General features: G+C 28.9%; 1 protein-coding gene across 2 annotated transcripts in view; it reads left to right on the top strand.

The window, feature by feature from the left end:
• The first annotated feature begins 1,225 nt into the window (after positions 1-1,225).
• Positions 1,226-25,509, top strand: part of LOC106791009 (PERQ amino acid-rich with GYF domain-containing protein 2) — a 50,058-nt gene continuing 25,774 nt past the window's right edge. Inside the window, exon 1 of one of the 2 annotated variants that reach the window (XM_014756327.1) lies at positions 1,226-1,636. The gene's annotated coding sequence lies outside the window, so the exon portion shown is untranslated. Of the gene's footprint in view, positions 1,637-10,545; positions 10,866-25,509 lie in introns of those variants that run through there. The other variant, XM_014756326.1, reaches the window with a different exon arrangement.

Genomic DNA, 25,509 nt, shown 5'->3' with positions numbered 1-25,509 from the left:
AGCAAACAAAGACAATATTATATGCAAATAATCATTGTTAATATATTATAGATAATTAGATTAGTTTATCTTTTTATTCGTTATTTTCTTATATGTATAAAACGTATTGACGATATAAAAACACATACACATATTATGCATGTGCATATACGCATAAGTTGCAATACTTCAGTATGCGACTGACCTCAATCACAAAAGGAATTATTATGTAATTTTACGGTGCACTCGATGATGACTATTTAAATACTTCTTTAACTCTCAAGGACGAGAAAAACGAAGTTAAATAAATTTATGACGTTCACTTTATTTATTCTCGATTTTCCATTATTTGTCATTCTATTGTTTTCGCTGTATACGTAAATATCTTTCTTCTCCCCATTTTTTCTGTCATATTATTTCACTCTCGCGAACATTTTTGAATATCTAATTATTTTATTGCCTAAGATAATCTTAGAAAAAAAAAGATTACACAGAATAATTTATTTCTCAATTGCCTGAGCGGTAAATGATGTTCAAATCGGCATACACTATATTATAAAACCTTATACTTATTTAAATTGCATTATCAATCAATTAATCGTTTTCGGTAAATTATCTTTCGTATTAATTGTTTCGTTAAAAAAATAATGCAGACAAATAACAGAGACAAATAATGTAAAATGATTTCAAGTATATGAGAAAATCTCTCTCTTCTAGGAAGTAAATAATAATACTTGAAGATACAACTTTGCAATATATAAATTATATTATTTATTTATAACTTTCCAATATATACCTAATGAAAATCGACGAGACATTTTTTACTTATTGTTAGTTCCGATTTGAATTTAGATACAAACAGAAGATATAGGATGATACAAACATCCATAGATAATAGACTTGATCTCGCAAGGGAAAACAACATTCTGACAATGAGATGAAAAAGGCTGTAGAATATATACACATTTATATAACAGATGGGAAAAGGGAGCAATGGAGGATATTTCAATTATGCACGAATGTCCATATAAGTCAGGTTTGTATATAATGTATGTATGGTACTGTAAATATGTTAGTGTGTGTGTGTTCATATGGGTGAAGTTGACGCCTATCGGCCATCCTCCTTCCTGGTCAGTCTTTTTCTCCCTATATGTCTCCCCTCCCCATCCTCTGGTAACCTTTCTCGTTCTTCCGCTGATACCCCTCTCCTCTCAATATCCCTTTCTAACACTGGTTCCTTCTCGGTTCAGTTCCCCTACCAACCGGTGTCCAGTTATGTTGCCGTGTCGAACGCCGTTCGAATCGTTTCGTCGCTTGTTTTCAAGACGCGTTAGTTATGATACCCTTCGTAACTTATTCCTAAATTATTACGGTATAACGTTCTGTGTCGTTAACTTGCGAACGCTCAAAGAAAACTCGATGGAAATAGGATCGTGCCACGCGAGTGATCCTAAGAAATAATCTTACGTTGGTCCAGTTCGCGCGTGCTATTCAATTCGAAAGAGAGAGAAAGAGAGAGAGAGAGAGAGAAACACAAGTATTTGTCGTCCTGTCTAAACCTGTTAACATCACGTTAATGTTCTCCATCAAATCAACACACATCGAATAAATTCTAACGCAGATCTTTTTCATTGGGAAATGGTCCACAAATTTTCAGGTATGTGTGTTTTATTTATCAATGTTGTTATTCGTATGTCATACATACATATATATATATATATATGCGCGCGCTAGATCGAAAAAACAAGAGAACGGTGCACCTGCCATATTGGAACGCTTAATTTTCGGACGTATATTTTGAAATGACGTGTTGATTTTTTTTCGATTACTTTAAATGAAGGTTTTTTTTTTTATATATGATACATTTTTCAATGATTTTTCCTATTGAAATTTGTTTATTTATCGAGAAAAGAAAGAAAGAAAGAGAGAGTACGGAACCCACCTTTTGACAGGTGGAATGCGGACCCCGTGCATAGCCGTGGGGTTCTGGTGAGATCTCTTTAGCGATCGCAGCGACGTCAGTGAGTTGCTTTGGAATGCGCCTTACCCCTCCACCCCCACTCCACCCCCACTCGTCTCACTCCCCTCATTCTCCTCTCCTACCTTTAACCGATCGTCTACGATTTCAAATTCTATATACATATTATGTATTTATTATTCTATTATATCGTTGTTGGTTGTGCTATTGTTATTCTTTCTTTTTTGTTTCTTTTTTCAATTTGTTGTTCTCTCATTAGATACACATTTCTTACACTTCCAAAAATATTAATGTTTATATTTTATCATCTCGCGTTTTATATTTAAAGATTGTATTAACAATTAAAATAAGAAAGGATTCGTATTGGTACATCGTATAATTAATTGAGTAATAAATTTTTTAATTTCTAAAATATAGACGTTAGAATTTAAAGCGACGTAAATTTATTTTTATTTATCTAAATATATATTTAAAAATTTTCCCGTTCAAGTTGATTTAAAAATATTAGTAAACGTTTATTGAACTCGGGTTTTGTATTTAACCATCCTCTACGTAGAAAAACTTTATTTGTTTTGTAATTATATTATCGTTATTACATGGGTATCGAACGAATTCACCAAATCTAGTTTAGAAAGTATACCAATTTTAGTATTCATATATACGCAGAGAATATGATTATACGTAATATAATTTTATTTATCTGCCATAAATGCAGTTATTGTTAAAAAGTTGTCTTTAAGTGGCAACGAAAATCGGTTTGTTTTTCTTCCTAGTTTCGTATTAGTTACAATTTTATATCGACTCGTTTGAAATAAATATTATTCGGGTTTTATTCTAATTCCTTAAATATAAATTTCCTATACGAAAATAATTTTCTTATCTTTCTCTTTTTAAATCGCGTACGACTTCCTTTCACCAGTTTAATTAAAATCGCGAACCAGTTCGTTACGACTATCGATAGAGGTATTGCTGACCATTTTTGGGTTTTCCCATTGAAACGTCCCCCTTTAAGTTTTTCGCAAACTTTTCCAACGATCGATTAAAATCATTGAGTCAACACTGATTGTAAAAGTAAAATCGTATTAATTAAAACATTTTTTTTCTTATTTATTTGTATTTCTTGCTGTAAAATTATTACACGAGATTTTTAATTTGTGTTACAAAAAAAAACGATCATATTTTGATTACAAACGAAAAAGAAAATTCGATCGTTATTCTTAGTACGTAAACAGGAACTCGAAATAAGAAACTGAAAACAATTAATTTGTTTGTCTGACTATATCAATCTGATGCTACTATTATTATACGTAACGTAACAATGTGTGAGTTATCTGGTTAATCGATTGTTTACAGATCGACAATGGATAATTTATTGCATAATTGAACAGTTTTTTAGTAAATTGTTATAATTCTTTCTTGATAGAAAACAGTAGAATCTCTTTCTGAATATAGAAGAAAAATTCGTCTTATTATTAATTAGATTAGAAAGAAAACACGATGATATAGATATTATGTTAGTTAAGACCAATTCGTTATGTAAATTTATGTTAATATATAAAAATTATCATGCAAAGCAAATAAAGTTTCTAAATCATATCACAACTTCGTGTAAATATTGTTCTTATTAAATAACGATTGAAAAAATAAAGATGACAAATATTTGTTTCATTTTCTTACTCATACTTAAAATATGCGATACGATTTGTTAGCTAACGATTGTAATAAGCGTGGTAAGAAAATCACACGATCTTAAGAAAAAGATTCTTGAGAATCATCATCGTCATTAATCTCTCTCTCTCTCTCTCTCTCTTTCTCTCTTTTTCTTTTTTCTTGATTAATTACGTTCGCAAGATCTCAGAGACGAAGGATATTGTAGTAAATTTGACTTTCACTTGGCTGCATTGCTTTCACTTCTACGTTTTGTAAGTAAATACTTACATAGGTGCGTGAATATATGTATATATATATATACGTATACAAACCTGTTAAATTTTGAAATAAAAATATCTTTCGTTGCATCGACATACCGTTGACCTTCCATCGTACGTTCATCTCATCAAAGATTTAATCTCATCATTCGTTTGCATTGAACAGATAGAATAACACAAAGTTATTTATAATATAATTATACATATTCTTCTTCTTATTATTTTTTATAAATATTTTTGAAAACAATTAAAGTATCTTGTGACTCACGAAAAATCAGACATATCTAAATAATTTTTTTATCGGTGAAAAAAATATTTTGAGATTAGATACATGAAATATCATGCGTGTAAATGGTATTTTTTATATATAAATAATAATAATGATTATACTCGTATATAAAAATAAAACTATTACGTTACATAAAAAATTCAATTATGCGTAACACATCGTGTTACTTAATTAACTCAGATAATTATCTTCTTACCATAGTTCGAGACAGCGAATATAGGAATGTTAGCATTAGGAAATTAGGAAAGTGAACAATTTTCTAAGATAGGTACGCCATGCCCGTGAAACTCCTTTTTAGGTTTTGACGATCGATCGTACAATCCAGAAATAGGCTTGTTTTTCGCAATGAGTTGTATGTTACGAGCCTATGATTGTTCCGTTAGTTAGCTTATTTACAGTTTGATGAATCCTTCACCATAAAACGATGTTCCTCTCTCGATTGTTATTACCAACGTCACTGTCTAATTTTTTTCTTCACCTGCACGAATCTGCCGTTCCCTTCTTCTTAACATTTGGTCAAATTTTTTAATAACAACATTAAATGTCAGATATTAAGAATAATTTATCTGATGACATAGCATTTATTATTTATCTTATATAACAGTAATAAGACCAAATCACAGGCATTAAAATTGATAATAAGTAACATGAAAAAATAAATAAATCGCAGTTGGTAGCCAAATTCTGTTTGCGCAGGAATATTATTACATATATTAATATATTTAATTATATAAGAGATATTTTTTTTATTATGTCTATAAGGAATATGAATTATACGACTTATACGTAAGACCAGAAATTATACAATTATATTATATTAATATAATACATATACTTACGCGAGATATATAATTGTATATGAAATATATATTTATTATTAATATTCGATTGTGTAAATAATATTATTACGAATATTCGCATAATAAACTTCATTTATCGGACGCATATTCCTGTTATTATCGAGTAATTTTTTTTATCATATACCGAGCCGCAGTGTAAATGGCGATTAGTAGCATGTTGATAATCGATCAGCGAAAGTAATGGTGTCGTATTCGTTTTACTTCATAATTACTGATTTTCCATTTTATCTTAATTCTTTATTATCTTTATTATAAAATGTTTGAAACACGTATGTTTTTGTGAGGAAGCATTAATGAATTACAATGAAAAATAAAAATAACGTTTATCTGTTGAGCGATTAAAAAAAGGAAAAATCAAGAGAATTTCGTCGATTAAAAATTCTGCTTCCAAATGTTTTGTAAAATTTTTTTCAAGTTTTTCTTATCGTTTTGCATACACAGATAACTAATGGCATTATGACAATAACATATTATTCATCGTAGTTTTTAGACGATTTTGTAAATCAAACAGAAAAATACATAAAGATCTGATCAATAATTCCAAATTTATATGACTTTCTGTATTAATTTATGCTGAGAGAGAGAGAGAGAGAGAGAGAGAGAGAGGAAAAAAAAGAGATAGATCGATATCTAATTTGATTTTTATAAACTTGGAAAAAATACGACGAGGGCTGGAATTGGTTGATTAAAATTCTATTATCGCGTCTTAAAATATATTATTTTAGGCATTTCTTTTTTCTTTTTTTGTACATTTTCTAGAACATCGACAAAATTCCGATCACAAATTCTAAAAGTATGAGTAAAGGTTATCCAGTTTTGTTAATATTGACAATAATATAGCTCAATATATCGAATTTATCTAAATTATATTTAGTCAATGAGATGCATGACATTAACAATGATATAATCTTTAAAATCAGGATTACCTTTGGCACATTGTATAAACTTGGAAACTGTGATCATCATTATTTACATATCTTAAGTATGGTTACAGAATTTTGTCGAAAAACGTGAGAAGTATTAAATTAAATATTCATAAACTTAAAAACAACTATATGAGTCTCGAAAAATGTTAATAGTATTCATCTCATAAAGGAGAGCGGGAGTGAGAGAGGAGGGAGGGAAAGAAGTAAAATTACTATACCCGAGAGTTTTGTGTTATTCCTTCGAAGATATTATCCTTTGAAAACGTTTATCTAAAAATTCTCTCGAGGTCAGGCTGAGAAGATTGTCAGAAGTCACGAAAAGGCCTCGGTTGTCTCGTTACAACTTACTATTATATTGAGGTTGTTTTTAAAATAAATTGAAGCGATATAAATATGATATCTGGATTGTTTGTCCTTTTAATTAATTTTTATTTAAAAATATATATATTTTTTTTTAATTATATCCTATATAGATATATTGATTTAAATAATAATTCGATATCGTATTTTTCATTAATATGTTATCGTTAATTACTACTATATCTACTATATATATAGTAGAATTGAAAAATTTTCTAAAAATAATCCATTCTTTTCTATAAACAATATTTAATTCGCGATTATTCTGCATCTATTATAGAAAACTCATTATGCAAATAATCCGCAAATAATATTATCATAACTAGTTTTTTGATATTTCCCCATATTATTATTCTCACACCTTTTTAAGAATTCGATATATATATATTTTTGTTTTCAGAAATTTGGATGCACATGAGTCACGTTATACACGAACCATCTAGAATATTCTAATTATTGAAGGTACGAAGTTCCTCGTTATTCTCAGCAGATAGTTTAAAGCCTTCCTCTGACATTTTCGAGACCTTTCAATTTGTTTAATCACCGCTACGGGTCAATTTGATTAGACTTGCTTGCTCGGCACACACACCACACACACACACATATATACGTACACATATACACACGCGTACGCAGAGACTGTCGTCCCTTCGTTATCACTACATTTTACACCACTCCGTATTTCACCTAATTTTAAATGATTCATAAGGTACTCTCTCTCTCTCTCTCTATATATATATATATATGCACTATAATATTATTAACTTACAATTATGATAAGAAAAAAAAGTCATGCAAAAAGGAAAAGAAAAAAGAAACTTACATTAGTTTAATAAAAATAGATGTCAAGTAACGCATCGTAAGGTTAAAATGTTTAAATGTAATAATCCTATTCTTGACGTAGAGAGTCATATCCCGTTGGGGAAACATCGCGCACGACTAAAATAACATGTATTATCTAATCAGAAATACCATTGATCGGTTTAAAAACAACAAAAAAAACAAAATAATATAAATATATTAGTAAAGTAGAGATGATTCACTTATTAATCCTGATCACGTAGGACGATCATTAGAAAATTCGATAAAAAATTGGTTGATACGTGTAACCACTTATCTATGTTTGCGAGAAGTATACGGTTTTATAAAGACGACCCGTGACCGATGAAGGACGGGGAGTCATATGGGGACGACTAAGAGAACCTATCCAGAGAAAATCGTAAATTACACGGCGCTCGATTAAACCCGACGCCATTTCAAACGTAGAATTATGCCGATCAAGCAAACTCTGGGGACTGCCGTCGTTAACTGTTTCATGCTTTCTCTCTCTCTCTTTCTACGTCCTTAAAAGAAAGATAGATAGAGATAAAAGGGGGAAGGGATACCACTGTCATGGTCAAAGAGATACATGTTGGAAAATATACGAGTTGCACTTGGAAGAGGAATAGTTCGTGGTTGTGTGTCGCGTTGTACAAATTCCCAGTTGCTAACGTATACTAACATATATTCTTATATTTTCTGTTTTAACCATGACCACAAAAGGGGGCTGGGAGAGTATCTTATTTCTCTCTTTCTCTTTCTCTATCTCCATTTCTTTTCCGGTTTTTTTTTTCATTTTGACTAGCCAATCGTTAATCGTTATAATTACCAAATGTTGTAGAAGATTAGATACGACGAGTTATTTTTAATATTTTCGACTAATTTAGAAATATGGACAAGGGGTATAAACAAAAAAAAATGAAGAATTAGATCAGTCAAATATTACGTGAAAGTATTTTTGGGCATATTTGTAGGTAAAGTTAAAGTATAAAAAGTAAATGAGTCAAATATTATTTAAATAGTGTAGAATTATAAAGAAATCTTATAGTATAGAAAGTAATAACACGACTTAAGATATGATGGGTTTTTGAGATTATTTTTATTGTTAAAAATATAAATAAAAAACTGAAATAAGTAATTGATTAATATTTGATGAGATTCGTTAATTATATCCTATATGTTTAAATATCGATAAAAGGCACACATTATTACTTACAAATTGTAAATATAATTATTCCAATCTCTCGTACGTTAGTTGTAACGTAAATTAGAGAATAATCGTTAAATTCTCGTCCTAAATTTGTTGAGGAAACATTATCTACTATTCTTTATCGAGTTTCACAAAATCAAGAAATCGGATAAGAGCTACTTTACAAAATCGGAGAAAACGAACATTTTCTAATTTAACATTCAAGGTGCGCGTGCAACGTTATCCTTCCTGCATGCAATATTCACCATCCCGTGATATTTCAAGCGCAACCGAGTGCACTTCGAGTGCGTATCATGCGATTTCGAGATTTTGCAATAACGCCTGTATTAGCACCCAGGCTCCTGGTAACGTTGTCGACATGCAAAGGCACGAATGCATTAAACGATCGTTTCGCTGTAATCTTCGATGTAATTACGAGCAAAAAAGTCTTCCTTTTAGATTGTGAAGTACGTTACAGTACTCGTCAAAGATCGATCATGTTTTCTTTTCTTAGAAAATCGTCAAGAGACAATAATAAAAAAAGTCATTTGTTCTGTAACGTAACCAATGATGTATAAATTCAGTATAATTTTGTCTTTGGAAACATTTCATTTAGGTCAAGTTACAAACGTAAGAATTTTATTTTTAAAAATTAATCTTTTTCTTTTATTCGAAAAATAAACAGAAAACCTTGAATGTTATTTAAATTTAGAGTAAAACGTAGACTACACATAAGTGTACGTAATGGCAAACATAAATCGTTAAGTTATGTGAAAGAATAGCGATAAGCAACGAATTCATCTGCCGTAAAATTGATCCGATATAACTATAGTATGTATAATAATAATAATAATAATAATAATAATGTGCGTTAAACGTTTTATCGCGTATACATATTTTCTGTACGATTTAATATGGTAAATACTACGATCTATTGTTAAATATATTCTTTTAATATTTTAAACAATAAATTAAATTATTAAGAATCTCTTTTTACAGTAAACATATCTTGTTATTAAAAAATGGTGTAAATTATTTGATAAAATAGAATAGTTAATCTGAGAAACATCAAACATCTATGTTATACGAAAAGGTAGAACATTTAATTAACAGAAAAGGAATGTGTTAAGATGAGTAATTACCTCGAAATGTAACATAATTTTTTCTGTACATTATTACGTTCTCAGAATGATGCATTTCTGCAAATATTACCACCACTCTCTTTTACAACGTAGTTTGTCATTACATAATTCGGTACTAATACTCATACACAAACACGTCGAATGCTTACATTCTTTCTTTTTAGGGTTTTTGTTAACGTCTTTTTTAATTGTATGCAAAAATTTTTTTATACGTTTCAAAGGTAACCAAATTTCCTCATTCGTCTTGTCACCTCTATGAAAAGTTCTATCACCAACAGATGACAATGAGAGGAAAGATTTCAGGTCGTAATTGCGTTTTATATTAACGTATTGATTTTGCATGAAGTTCGTTCATTATCTTTCTTTACCTTTTTTTTCTGTATACTTTTTTTTTCAACAGAACACAAATCCAATGTCATCTTTATAATGTACTAGTCCATACCCTCTCAATATATGCATAACTTCCAATTACAATCTTAAAAAAGTCATACATATTTTACAATCAGAAAAAGTCAACAGAATCATCTATCGATTATAACAAAGAAATTATCGAACAATTCATAGTATTCAACACTTTTTACTATTACAAACATGATGTAACATTTTTATTACAGCAAGTAAGATACCAACCATTTTTTTTCTTTTCATAACGATTATTACTTAATAGCGTTTTGATAGACAATGATAAAAGTATTTATCGATTACCATTAATAAATATTATAAATGTTACAAATATCGAAATTTTGTATGGAATTAATAATATAATTTTATATATATATATATTTTATATAATTTATAATATAATAATAATAATAATAATATTCGGATATGTTATATATATAAAATATAATATATTTAAGGAAGAAGAGAGAGAAAATGAAGTAAGAGGGATAGAAATAAATGCATCTTACAATTAGGTGAAGAGAAACTGATGTAGGGAGCGTGTAAAGTAGCTAGCGGCGGGTGTCGAACCGACATCGGGCACGTCGACCAATCAAGTTTCGAGTAGTTAGGCGCCGTCTGTAGTCAGACAACGAGTTACCCCCACTCCTCTATTCGCTACCACTAACAGCAGCCCAAGCGGCTGAGCAGCCAGTCTGCGTACAACCGTAGCGTGAATAGGTTGTGTTTTTTTTACAAGAAAGAATTCATATTTTTCATTGTTTTTCAAATCACCATTTAAACATCAGCTTTTACGTATCGAGCTTCGTGTATCTTCTTCTGCTGTTGCGCTGTCATATAAGGTCACACGAGAAAGGAATATACACGCGACACACACCATACAACAGTCAGTTGTCCAGAAATCTCAACCATCGATTATCAAATATTCGTCCGGCGTTCGATCAATGTGAATGGCCGGCCGGTCATTTGTCAAAACTTGTCGGCGATATACAGGTAAAAGGATATTACTTTGTGTAACTGGTTGTCGGATAAATCTTAAACCTTTTTCTGCTCGCATTATTTGACATTGATTGATCATTTTTAGAAAAATATTGTCTCTCTCTCTCTCTCTAAAAATATTTAAATTAAATTTATTATATATATTTATTAAAGATTTATCCGACAAGACGATATTTTTTTACGAATTCTTATCGTTATTTAATAATGATTATCGTGTGATATCACGAGTGGTCAATTTTGCGATTGCATTATTATATCATTTATTTGTGTCGTTATTAAATTAAGAATGTACATCGTTAAATTTTAATCATTTCTTTGTGCATTCTATCATTGATTAAAAAAAAATGAATCAACAGTCAAGGATTTCTCGTTGAGAGAAACGTGAGTAAAATAATTTCTATAGGATAGGAAACTGTGCGTTGGCCCTGAGAGAAATACCCATCGATCGAATTCAATAGAGACAATATGACGTAATATTTTATTATCTTCTTCCTGCTGGAAATGACACCTTCATTGCGGGATCTCTCCTCGTTCCTCTTTTCGAACATGTTTCAGACACTTCTCGTTACTTTTGCCGTTTTTTTTTTTATTACCATTTACAATATCGTTGAATTATTGATTTTCCGGTACGGTATAGAATAGAAATTATTGCACCCGAGAAAAAAAACTTGTTCAAAACATAATTCGGATGTTGATTCTTTTACAGGAAACGTTACTAGAGTTTGTTGATTCATTCCTTTTCAATAAGAGAATTTCCTTTAAGTTTCTCTTTTACTGGCACGTACTTAGCAAAACGTCGTATTACATTTCGTCATGCCTTTCATTTGAAATGAAATATTTCGGGCGGTATACTATCGAAGAATCTAATCGACTTTTTTTTTTAATATATTCAAAAATGATTCGTTGTTTTTTTTTAAAAAAAAAAAAAAGTACGGAAAGAAGTTCAACGAAAATATCTGGACCAATAAAAAAATAATAATAATAAAAAATAAACCAACAAATTCGCGAACCATTCATTTTGATCAGTTTGACTCTGCAAATAATTGTATATATGTGTGTGCATGTAATATCAAATTTAAAATAAGAATTATTCATTAGAATATACGCGAATGACCGTAGGGATGTGTTAAGTTTTAGATGGTAGGAAAATATCATCCCCGTCTCGGCGTTAGAAACGAGCAGCCGGTTGGGATTCTTGATTACCGTCAGCTTTTATGTATGCGTATGCGTGTGCGTGTGCGCACGAATAGCACGTAGATCATTTGTCGGTATTTGCGACGCGTCTGGCAAGGTTAAAGCATCGTCAATCCTCTCCACGAGTCTACTCTTCACGATGCCTCGTAAATAATCCTGGTCCTTTTCTTTTTTTATTTTATTTTATTTTTTATTTTATTTTATTTTATTTTATTTTATTATAAATGTGTTCAATGAATGCGCGCGAGCGCGCGCGTGTATAAGCGTGTAGGTAGATAAAAATTGCATAGAGACGAGGTATTGTTCTTTTCTTAATTGCAGGTGCCAATAATCTCTACTAAAACTTTATCCCTATTTTGATTAATACGATTCGAGAAAGGTACGGCAAATTTTCTCAAACTATTTTTGCACGAAATCGATATAATAATTTAAATAAATAATAATCTATTTCATTTTGTTCATCCAATAGATTTAAGTTTCTTTTCTAATCGTTAGTTTCTCCGCGTTTTTTCTTTTAATTATGTCGTAAAAAAAAAAAAGAGTATTCTTTCCAATTAGTGATTATTTTCCTTGAAGTTCGTGTTCTATGTTAAAAATTAATCATCTATTTCTCTTGATTATTATTATTATTATTATTATTATTATTATTATTATTATTATTATAGTTTTTGAAATTTCTCGTCGTAAGATAGTTGCGAGGATTTGACCGAATGAAAATTGTTTCTATGTGTTTGAAATTTAAAGAAAACTTTTCAATACTTCGTATATATGTATACAATAATATACGTACGTATTTATAAAACATCGAGAAAATATTTAATTTCGTTAACGGTAATAACATCAATTTCATTCTAAAATTGTACGTTTTAAATAGTCCTTTGAAATATTGTATAGAATGACGTGTTACGAAGGACGCTATCGAGGCGGTTACATACCGTTATGCCTTTCGGCTAGAAATTATAAACACGCATATTTAAAGATATTCATGGCTATTCATTATATGATATCCTATCTATACATTCTAATGAGAGACACGTGGTGTTAAACGTTATTTAAAGATTATAAAAAAAAAAAAAAACAAATACAAAAACCACAATAAGAAAAAGTTAGTCGTCCGTAAAGTTGTGTTAATAATACATCACAAATTTTCGAGGGTTCAAATAATCGATAACTTTCTCGCGTTCAGTTCGTTCGATAGAATCTCGATTTTGAAAAGTTTTAAAAAAAGATATATATATATATGAAATAAAAATAAAATAAATATTATAACAAATTATTAATTCCCCGCTTTTTGGATTGACGGAAATATCGTGGGGGATTAGAATAGAGTCGCGGTGCGTGTTTCTAGCAATGAGAATAAAAGGTGCGTTACTGCAAAACGAGTAACCGTTACACCGTCGAGACGAGACGAGACGAGACGAAATGCAAAGGAAACATGCGTAAAAGGAATGTGTGTGCGTGTATATATATATATATATATATATATATATATATATATAAATTGTATATATGTATATCATCATCATAGTGCCACGCTTCGAAGCAAGTAAGCTCGTTCAAGAACCATGCTCGTAAAGTCAAGTTTACGGTAGACTGGCAACAAGATAAGGACTTCGCACACAACTGTTATGCCCGCTATTTCTCACGCGAATCTTTTCGATATAAAGAATAAAACACACACACCAAGTTTATATTCGATGAAATATATAGGGTTGTTGGTAAACCCCTTTTCTAAAAAGACAAAACAAAAGAATATGAATATTTAAAATGAAAATGAAATTGAATCGTGATCGGTCAAGATAGATAGATAGAGAGAGAGAGAGAGAGAGAGAGAGAGAGAGAATTCACATATTGTATTTCATTTATTTAAATGAACGTTTAAATCTTACCAACTAGGAGGAGATGTACATATTTTTATTCAGTTCAAACGACATACCGATTGTTAAATATTTATCAATCGAATCTAAGGATTATTCGAGCGTGTTTCCCATAAATGAAATTTTATTGCACGCGTATTATATACGTTAAAGTTGATATAATAATTGTAAGCAAATAATGAAGATATATTGGAGATATTTTTTTTTTTTTGTTTTCAATGACGTTTCGATGTGAATCTACTACGGCAATTATTTTTAACGTTTACTAATTTATTTATTTTTTTTTGGGAGGGAGGGAGATATGACGATAAAGTATAATACTTATTTGATTTGTTTTATTTTTGAGGGTTTTTTTTTAATTGACGTGCACTGATTCTTTAATTAAAAATGTATTCAATACGTTGGAAAGTTTTGCGTGCGAATGTAAAAGTTTTTATTATAGTGCGCTCTCGCAATGATTGTAGGACATGTATATCAGAAAGTACACGTTCATCTCTATGTATTAGAAAAAGAAACGAGAAGAGGAAGAAGATTGTTGCCCATTTGTGCGTATGTATGCGTACGTGTAATATATATATATATATATACTTACCAAGTAGGAAAAAGAAGATTCTCGGAAGAAACGTGTTGCAAATAGAATGGCAAATTATGCATTCATTTTCTCTTTCTTATTCTCTTTTAAGAGTTACATTTTAGAAATTAGTTTCATATTCTCGATCATTACTTCCTTTTGATACTCTTACGAAATGCATTTCTATATTTGTGATCTTTCTTCTTCTACTCTTTATTATTTTCTTTTTTTTCTTTTTTTTTTGGATTCAACTATATTTAAAACAGACATTAATAAATACTCTGTTAGATGTTCACTCGTGATTCGAAGTTGGTGCAGTTACCCCTTTCGTTTACCGTTACGTTACATCACTCACGCTTGTACGCATATGTATCTATCAGAGTTATTACCTGTTGGATAGTTAGTGGCGGAGTAGAATTAGCCATAGATTTGCTCAAGAAAATTGAGGAGACTTTATTATGCGTAATGAATACTTCGACAAGAATACGGTATACATATATACATACATACGTACACATATGCACGCGTGTGTACAAAAGTTTATAGAAATATTTTGTTATAATTTTTTCTTTCAAATATAATACCTTTTGTTTCATTAACAATGAATAAAAAGATTATATTTATATTTGTATAATTAAATAAAGAAAAATGAATATGACTATTAATGTAGAATTAAAATGGAATCAAACATTTGATAAATATATATATTATTTTATCGAATTGTAATAGAAAAAAATTCGAAGATATTCCAATTGTGAATTTTCAAATAATTTTCAAATATGTAAATTTAGTTCGCGTCTTTGTCATGGAGTCAGTCGTCATGTAAACGAGTAAGAACTTTGCATATATATATCGGCTTTGCAGTCGGCGAACGTTCTTTAATCCGATCACTATACCTTCGATCAATTTAATAGAAGTTAGAGTTCTCTCTCAGCATGTATTATAGATAACGAGGGGGAAAAAGCTCGATCGAAACTTAACAGTTTTATCGGCTATGTTGAATTACGAATTATTTTCTCCAGGCGTATACGATCAACTTGTTTTTAAATAGTATCTTTACGTTAGAACTTTATCACGCGTTAATTTAACTAACATGTTGTTCGCAATTTACGATTTATTTTAATATTTTTTTCTTCTTCTTTTTTTTTTTCTTTTTCCTCTACGCAATCACGTTTTCACGTGAGAGACGTTGCTTGCCGTTGGTTCGTCACGTTTAAAGGAAAAATTTCAATCGAGTTGGAAATGTAATTATTACTTTAAACGATCTTGAAATTATCATTGGAAAAATGATTTATTTTTATTCGTCTTTTCCCGATAACTTTTCTACTTCTCTTTTATCTTGTTGCTTCTTTCAGGTTTCTTCATTTTCTTGATTTCTTTTTTTTGTTTTTGTTCTTTTTTTTTGTTTTAAGAAAGATATTGCACGCGTAATTATTCTCGAGGGATAGAAAAGAAAACAAGATAATATAATGCTAATAAACATTGACATCTCGATTTTGCATAAATTTACAAATTTTTAATTCTGATTATAAAAAATAGATTACTTATGCTAGTTAATTTTTCTCTCTCTCTCTCTCTCTCTCTCTCTTTCTTTGTAATTTACAATTAAACATTGCATCGTTCTATCCTCTCGCATAAAATTATATAAACACTCGTAAAGTGCGTTTTTATTTGTCCGATGTTACATATTTAAATTGCACGTATAAATAAAATCCAAGGAAGAAAAATGAGAAAACAAAAAAAAAAATATTTATTTCCCTTCTTGGAAACTAATAACACTCTCGTTGGAACATTTATTTTTGTTTAAAGTAAAGCGTATAGTTTGTTAGAAGTAAAAGCGTATCTTTTGATTCGATTCGTATCGATCGTTTTTTGATTTTACGATCCACTTTCGTTAGCCTTGTTTATTTTAATCTGAAACTCGCACAAAAATACATTTATCGCGAATCCTTTGAAAAGTAACTACATACATACACATATAATACATATATATATATACATATATATACATTAAACAAGCTAGAAATAGGTAAATGACTTTTTCCATTTGTTTTTATCATAAAATTGTTATATTTTCTACTTCCAAAGCTAATGATCGCTCTCACTTTCACATTAAACATTATTTATATATATATATATATTAAACAGGATATAAAATATAAAGAATGCGAGAGAAAATCCGTTATTATAGGATCTTGTCGTTGACGCGATGATCATCGAACTGGAAAGAAATTCTCACCTTTCGTTCTTTAACAGCATCAGGAATTTGTATAAATGATCGCGCGAGCGAAAGTGAATTTATTAAAGAAGTTATTTTGCTTATAATATAATACATATATGTTTTATATTTTATATACATATTTTGTTCGTAATATGATTGACTGGCTGGCTGGCTGACTGACTGACTAAATCGGTAAAATTTTCCACGCATTATCGTACATCTATCAATATGTCAAGATAATAAATTAATAATTTTTAATGATTAAATAATGACTACCGAGAATTCCTTCCAAGAATTCAACATCGAACATTTGAACGGTTTCTGTTTGCACAGATGCATAACGAAACATTATTATCAAATAGTATGAAATTGGAATAAAATCGAAATATAAGATCATTATCATCATCAAAAAAATAAGAACTTGTTATGAAGTTTCAATTCTCGAGTAACGTTATTATCAAGGTTTGTCATTAACGAGGGAATGATGCATTGGTATACAAAAATACATCCTATGCAGTAATAACAGTACTTGAATAAGTTTATTAGTGTAGCATATCGTTGTTAGTTTATTTTTGATACGAAGGCCAAAAAATAACATACTATATATCGTCGTTGTGATTATTTTGGTCCGATAAAAAGAAATGATTATACGTAGGTACGTAAGAAAGAACTTTGAACATATGTATCATAACTTCTCTTCCTTCTATGCATCAGAATTATTTGTAGAACTAACATTAATCACAGATTTTCTTTATTATTATTAATTATCGAACAGATATTTGAATTAATCGTTTCTCTGATTCTCATTAATATCACGTTGATGATCGTGATTCAAAGTACGCGTATAATTTTTCATATATTTTATGCTTTCAATATGCACATATTTATAATTTTAATTGATGTACTGTGTTTTTTCTTTCTTTTTTTTTTTTTTTTCGTTTATTTTAATACACAATCAAATTAAAAAGGAAAAGAAAAATATGCGAAAGATATTATTATACAAGTGCAAATTAAGGGTACTTAAAATTTCTTATAACATTAACATAGAAAATGGATCTTTAGTTTTTGTGCATGATAATTAATAAACAAAACCAAGGACGGTAATATAAAATATTCTTACAAGGATAAACACACATTTAAGATCTTCGAGTAATTAAGGAATATCGTTTGATCATATATGAATATAAAACAAATCTTGCTTGAGATATATAATATTTTTTTTTATTATCTTTTTATTATCGATTTTATTCCTTCTAACTCGATGTTTGTTTTCATATATATATATAAGTAAATATTAATTTATCTGAAAATTTTATGATCTAAAAGGTGTGTCTAAAATGTATTTCTTTTTTTTTTTTATTACCATTGAAACTATTAAAAACTTGTACATATACAGGAATTCATTGGTTCGTAAAGGATCGTAAAATCGTACTTTGCCTTCTACGAAGAATAAATATCATGAGTTGTTTTTTCTCTCTCTCTCTCTCTCTTTCTCTCTCTTTTGCTTACCCTACTCCTCCTTTTCTCCTTCCTCTTTCCCTTCACAAGTATTTTATCTCTGCTCATTATTACTGCCCTACTCGTGTATCTCTCACCTTGCTACCATCGCTTTCAGTAACGGAACCGATCGAACGAACGAACGAACGAACGTTTTACGATTGGTACAAGATTTGCATGAGGAATGAGCCGAGAAAATAATAATAAAAAAAAGCAAGAAAAAAAAAAAGAAAAAAGAAAAAGAGAAAGACGGATCTTTGTAGAGAAAGAATAAGACGAAGAAATACTTAAGGAAAGGGTTGAGGAAAATAGTAACACAGGGTCGGATTTAAACAAGAATTATACTTTAAATCGTTTGCAATATGTTTTTTACTAAAATTATTAGGTGTAATGAGTTATCAATTATTTTTAAATCTAAAACAAATCTTTGTAGTAAATTTAAGTTTTAATTTTTCTTATTTACACATACATTCATTATATAGTACAACTGAAATATCGTGAATATATTTAATCCAAAATTCTTATAACCAATGTTAAACATCGTGTTATTTTAATTTTTCGATCACATTTATGAATATTTTTCAAAATTTTTTAATTTATTATATATAAATCACGGTATCTATAGATAAATCATATGATTATGATAACGTATTAGAAATCGTATCAATCGTTAATTTAATATTAATGAATTAATTCTATTTATTATTATAATGATTAAATTCTATAGTCGAAGAAAAGTGTATGGATCCATTTTTGGGCGGATTAAATCCGTACCTGAGTTTAAAAAGGGATCGGGTCGAAGTAAAGAGAACAATCATTATTATGTTTGATAGGCGTACTTCGAAGGCCTTTCTCTAAAAGCTGGCGAAACAATCGCGTTAATGGTCGAATCGGTAGGTCGTATCTTTTGCTGTTGCTACTGCAACTAAAGAAGAAGAAGAAGAAAAGAAAAAAATAGAAAAAGAAAAGAGGAAAAAGTAGTACTAGTACTAGTAGTAGTAATAGTAGTAGTAATAGTCAAAGCGTTGAGCCTAAAAGCCGCCGAGAAACCATGGTGCTGCAATGGTGCAATTTCCTGCCACCTTCCGGACTTTCTAAATTTACCGTGAATGCGATAACGACGATTTTTCATTCTGGAATTCGATACTCCGAGGAATTCTTTATTATTTTCTTTTTTTAATACCCGTCGTAGTATTATATTTACTAACGATCGTTTGGTTTTTTTTTTTTTTTTATTTTTTCTAGATATTACGAAAAAGTGAGAACAAATCTAATAAGTAGTTGTGCAATTCTAACACATTCAAGCATTAGTTGAAGTCATTATTTTTTTTTTTGTATTATTATTATTTAAATAAATTATAAAAATGATTCGATAATTTTGTTTAATTGCATGAAAATAATAACGAAATTAATGTTTGCAATAGAATGATTAATAATTTAATCCTTTCGTTTAATATCTATTATTTTTACATTATGCAATCGATTATCATTCGGTAACATCGAACACTGCCAATGAAATAAATGGATGTTTGTTCGACTGATATTTTACTGAATATACAATTTATCTGAACATTTGTAATTGATGATAACTGGATTAATAATGAGAAATTATTGACTAAACGGATTCAGTAATATAATATCTTCTTATTTACATAATTCGATTATTCCGTGCAGTGCTTTGATTCGTCAATTTGGAAATTCGATTTCGAGTATAAATTCGGGTTGGATTATAATCGATATAAAAATAGAAATTATTTTATTTTACATACACACGCACACAAAATGTTTAGGATTAAAAGTTATATAATTTGAACAATTAAAAATTAATATTACAAAAAAACTTAAATCCACTTAAAAAAAAATGATAATTCAATATGAATTTGTAAATAAATTATATCCATAATTGTTCAAATTATTATTAATAGTACTACTACTACTACTACTACTACTACTACTACTACTACTACTACTACTACCGTTTACAACAAATTATTGAAATTCTAAATAAATAATAATGTTAGCATAATTTGTTAGTAATTTCTATTTTGTATTTTCGCTATTTCGCAAAGTCCGGGACTTTCATCGAAGATCGAAAGCATAGAACATTGCTTTGTAAAGAGACAACACACAACGCACGCAGTTGTGAATACGCAATCGGGGTTCAGACGCGTGTAACGGAATTTTTAACGATGACTTTCCTGTCAGGTGTTACTCGGGATCGTCGCAAAGCGAATGTTAGCGAAACCAACCTAGAGAAGCAAGTGCAGGTGCAATCACTCACGCTTACCGGAAAAGAAATAAGCGAGTTTTGTCACGAGTAAACGTAGTACACGGTTATTTTATAATAACTTTCTTTCTATTTAATATTAGAGAGAAACATGCCACCAATTGTTTCTTTTTTTTTCTTTTTTTTTTTTACAATTAATATAATTCTAACAAAATTTATATATATATATATATATATTTTAACGTGCTTGCTTACGTTTCTTCCGGGTTTTTTTTTCCAGTATATCCGTTCTCTAAATTAATGTTATTTATTTATTTATTTTTACATTAGAATGATACAACAATTTATTTAGAATTTTATTCGTATTTTATTGGATAGAAATATTTGACAATTGAACGAACAAATGTATAAAATAGAAAATGTTTTTAATAAATTTTACGAATGAATTATTTCTCTCTCTCTCTCTCGAAAGTGAAAATATAAATATAAGTAGTAGTGGTAGTAATATTCTTTCTTATTAGTTTCAAACCTGTTTAAATTTCGTCTACCTGAAAATGGCACGAACAATCGAAGAATATATATCTTCGTCGAAATCTTTGGGACCGTGATCTTCAGCATGACTAATCCATCTTTTGACCTCAAAATTTTGATCACAGCCCTGGTATATAGTCGGCATTGAATTGGAGAAGGAAAAAAAAAAAAAGATAAAATATAATTCGAAATATCTAATACTTATTTTATTATACGTTTCTTTCCACGAAATAATAATTTGTATAATGTAAAATTTGAATTTTTCGAGTTATATTATTTAGTTTCAAGGACAGGAAGACGAATCAAAGTGAAACACGTTTCGATTAGTTTCCTCTTCTTATTTTTTTTCATTATAAAAGACAATTAAAATCGTGACACGAGTATTAAGGAAACACGCTTCAACGATTTCAGTCGATTTCACTATTCGCATAAAGAATGATAATTTATCTCTTTTCTATAAATCTTAATTATAATTGGAATTGGCTTTATTTTTTTCTTTTTTTTTTTTAGCTTAGAAATATCATTCGTACTTAATTTTCTTTTTCTTCTTCTTTATTCCATCGTTTCTAATCCCACGAATGATGGGGATATTTATTTTTGTAATTTTTTTTTCTTTCCTTGCTCTAGTGAGATTTCTCGAATCGAGAATATTCCGGTTGTGAAAACATATTTTTTTTATTATTATTATTATTATTATTTTCTTTCAAGTATTTAGCATCGTAAATACAATTTATCTTGCATATTTATGCATATTTACATACTGTGTACGTATAATATTAATAATAATGATAATGATGTAAAACAAAATAAGAAGATAAAAATATAAACGAATATTGTATATCTGATCAGTTACACATAGGGGAAAATAAATGTAAGAAAGATCAACGTCTCACGATCTTAATCTTCTTACAGTGTCACGGGATGAGATGTTCCTTTATTGTAACTGGAGCAGACGGTATAGAAAGTGGTCTTGATTTTTTGTATCTTCGTCAGAGCAGAGACCTGGTTTACGCTTCCTTTGCAATACCTTTTTTTTCTTTTTGTTCTTTTTTTTTTTTTTTTTTTTTTTTTTTTTTTTTTTAATCGAGAGATATCGTCGAAGATTCAACGTAAACTTTTTTTATATTTATCGAGTATTTTTCAATTTAATATTTGAAATATTATATAAAATTATTTCTAAATAATATTTCTCAAACACAATTTGTTTAATTATTATTATTATTATTATTATTATTATTTTTCTTTCTATTAAATAATATTAATGAATATTTGAATATTCATTTTTTGTATATAAACAGATGGTGGATACTTGTAAAATTAAATCAATAATAACTAATATTTATATGAACGAATAAATCGTATAATTTTTTTATTTAAAGTTTTATTTAAAAAATAAAGATTTTGATTTTGTTCATTATGCAGTAGTAGTCGATGATAATATCGTTGAATATTTGAAATAACTATCCGATTATTTGTCAAGATAACAATTAATACGATACTTGTATTAATTTTTTTTTTATTTAATATCTTAGAAATGTATGCGCGTTATTGTGAAAAGATAAAGTCATCAGAAGATGTTTCTTAAGTAAAGTTTCGTTCATTCTACACGATACATTTTGCACGCAAATAAGTATTATCGATCGTGAATTAACATAGTCAGCCTACAGACATATCTACTTATAGAAGAGACATAGATACATAAGTTCAAGTTGATTTTAGAATTGTAAAGCTTTTTAAATCTAACATATAAGGTTTATAAATAGAAAAATGATACCAGATGACCTCGAAAGAACGCATATTACATTACTTACATTACACCCAAATCACTCTTTTATTTTTTTTTTTTTATATCGATCACATAGTTCACGGTAAAAAGAAGTAGTATAGAAATAGTATACAATAATTTATATATATATTTTATTAAAATAATAGTAATACTATAAATAATATTTTTTGTTGGTATCGATCACACACGTTATTCATAGTAAGAAGAATTAAATATAAAATGATTTATATAAATGAAAGTAAAAAAAATAATACAGTATTAAGAGGAAAATATTATTAGTATGAGAACAAAAATTAATAAAAAAAAAAATCTCAAAATAGAATAATTGTTTTATTATAAGATTACCCAAAAACCAAAAAAGAAAAAGAAAAAAATTGATTATTATTTTATATGAAATATTATTTCTCTTTTAATATATAACGTATTATAGAAAAAGAAATAAAAATAAAAAAAAAAAAAAAAGATCTAAAGATTGTTTTTTTTTACGAGTTTCCTGGAATAAAACATCCGTTTGACGTTTCGAAGGGCATCGAAGAAGACAGAAAGAGAGAGAGTGCTTGGCCATATAAGAAAAAAAAAAAGAAAAAAAATGGTTTGAGGAAAAGAGAAGATGAGAATTTTTATATAAGAGAAAATATATATCGTCCTTGTCATCGTTGTCGTCGTCGGGCGTTATCGTCCCACGTCCCAGAACGACCACCAACTAGCTTATTGTGTACAACGGAATGTAATGACACAAATTTAAATGACTACGGTTTACTCGTAGGCGGCCATAAGAGATTGCAATTAGGATCTAAAAAGAAAGAAAGACAGATAGATAGAGAGAGACAGAGAGAGAGAGAGAGAGAGAGAGAGAGAGAGAAAAATCACAATTTGTGATAGTAAACACGATAGCTTCTTCATCTCGTGAGAAACTTTCGAATTACGGTGTGTTTCATTTAATTTGCTTTTCTTTCTTCCTTGAGAAGAAGAAGAAGAAGATAAAGAAGAAGAAGAAGAAGCAAGGTGGTTTGCCACGGAATTATTTGTTTACCAAGTAACCAACCAATCAGATAGAGACATCTCATAAATTAATTTTATTATTAAAATGCCCTTATCCGTGGGTAGAAACTACTACTCCTCACGATAAATGTGCTTCTGCTGCTTTGGCAAATTGGATAAACGCGAAAATATTCTTCTCTAATCTTTGACTCTTAATCTAGGAAAAAAGAAATATTATTCTATTCTTTTGTGTGTGATTCAACTATAAATCTTAACTAATCGCTTAGAATACACTCGGGGAAAAATATGAAGCAATATGAAATAGTATTATGATATACGTAGACGTAGTTGTTTTACAATTTTACGTACTTGATGAATGATGCAATGATACCTGGTGTTTTATTTCTTCGTTATTTTCCTCATTCGTCTTCGTTTTCTTCTTTTTCTTTCGAACACATTGGACATGTGTGTGTGTGTGTGAAGTTTTATTAAATATTATTTTATATTAACTTTATGTTTTTTTTTTACCTTTTTCTAATGTTTGATATTAATTGATTATTAATTAATTCAAAATGAACTTTTATTCGTTGTAAATTAATCGTGAATCTCGTCAAATTCTTTTTAACGAGTTGTTAGTTGAAATGTAACATGAGATCGAAGGAAAGAAAATAAAATACAAAAAAAGAAAAAAGAGAGAGAGAAAGAAGTTGAGTGGTTAAGAAAGCTTGGACTTCCCCAATGAGAAACTCATAGAGGCATAGAAAATATTCTTCCAATTCTCATAGTTTACTTATTCGGATATCTAGATTAAAGAGAAACTTTTCCGAGTCGTCTCGTTCCTTATTGTTATGTTATATACGTGTATTTTTTACCAAAGACAAATTGCGAAAACGATATATGTGTATGTATGTGTGTGTACATGCATCCCTAATGGTAGTAGGTATACACTTGGGTACCTAAAATTTTAATCATATATATATTCATAAAAAAATTGATAATATTAGCAAAATATTAATTATTGTAGCAATGGAATTCGTGTGTATTTTATTAAACAAATTTAATATTTTTTAATAAAAGTAATCGATGATTTTTTTGTTCATCGAAATGGAGATTTATTTATATTCAAAAATCATAGTTAAAAAATAATTTATATATATAAAGATATCAAATTGATTGTTACAACTAATATACATATACGTATACTAATATTAACAAATATATTTTACAATTTTAATCCAATTATTCATTTGTAATACTATACATACATATACAAGTTTTCTAATTAAATTATGAAATCAAGGATTTTTTTATGCATTCGTAGGTGATAAAAAAAAAAAAAAGAGTATCACTTTTTCCAAGTGACTACTTCGAATATTTTTGAATTTATCAGGTGCACGAGAAAAAGAATTTCGTTGGTGGTCGACCCGATTGTTGAATACCTTTTACTCGTTTCTTTGTACAAGAGTATGTAGAATTGTATCTTTATGTCTGCCTCTCTGGTTTTGGTGTTGGTGTTGATGTTGGTGTTGGTGTTGGTGTTGCTGCTCCACATGAAAGCACCCGGCGAAAGTTTCGCAGAGTCAATGGCCTGCCAACTGGTACGTCGGATACGATCCTCGTTACACGAGTATCTCCGTTATGTTCAATTTTTTTTTTCTTTTTTTTTATTTATATTACGCCTACAAACGCATATCGACAAATATATATATATATATTATTAATCGTAAAGTTTTTTTTATATATATTTAATTAT

The sequence above is a fragment of the Polistes canadensis genome, unplaced genomic scaffold (genome assembly GCF_001313835.1).
Source record: "Polistes canadensis isolate GaletaPanama2010 unplaced genomic scaffold, ASM131383v1 scaffold_277, whole genome shotgun sequence".
In the NCBI taxonomy this organism is placed as follows: domain Eukaryota; kingdom Metazoa; phylum Arthropoda; class Insecta; order Hymenoptera; family Vespidae; genus Polistes; species Polistes canadensis.
The sequence above is the reverse complement of the archived record's forward strand: the minus strand, read 5'-3'. Positions and strand labels throughout refer to the sequence as shown.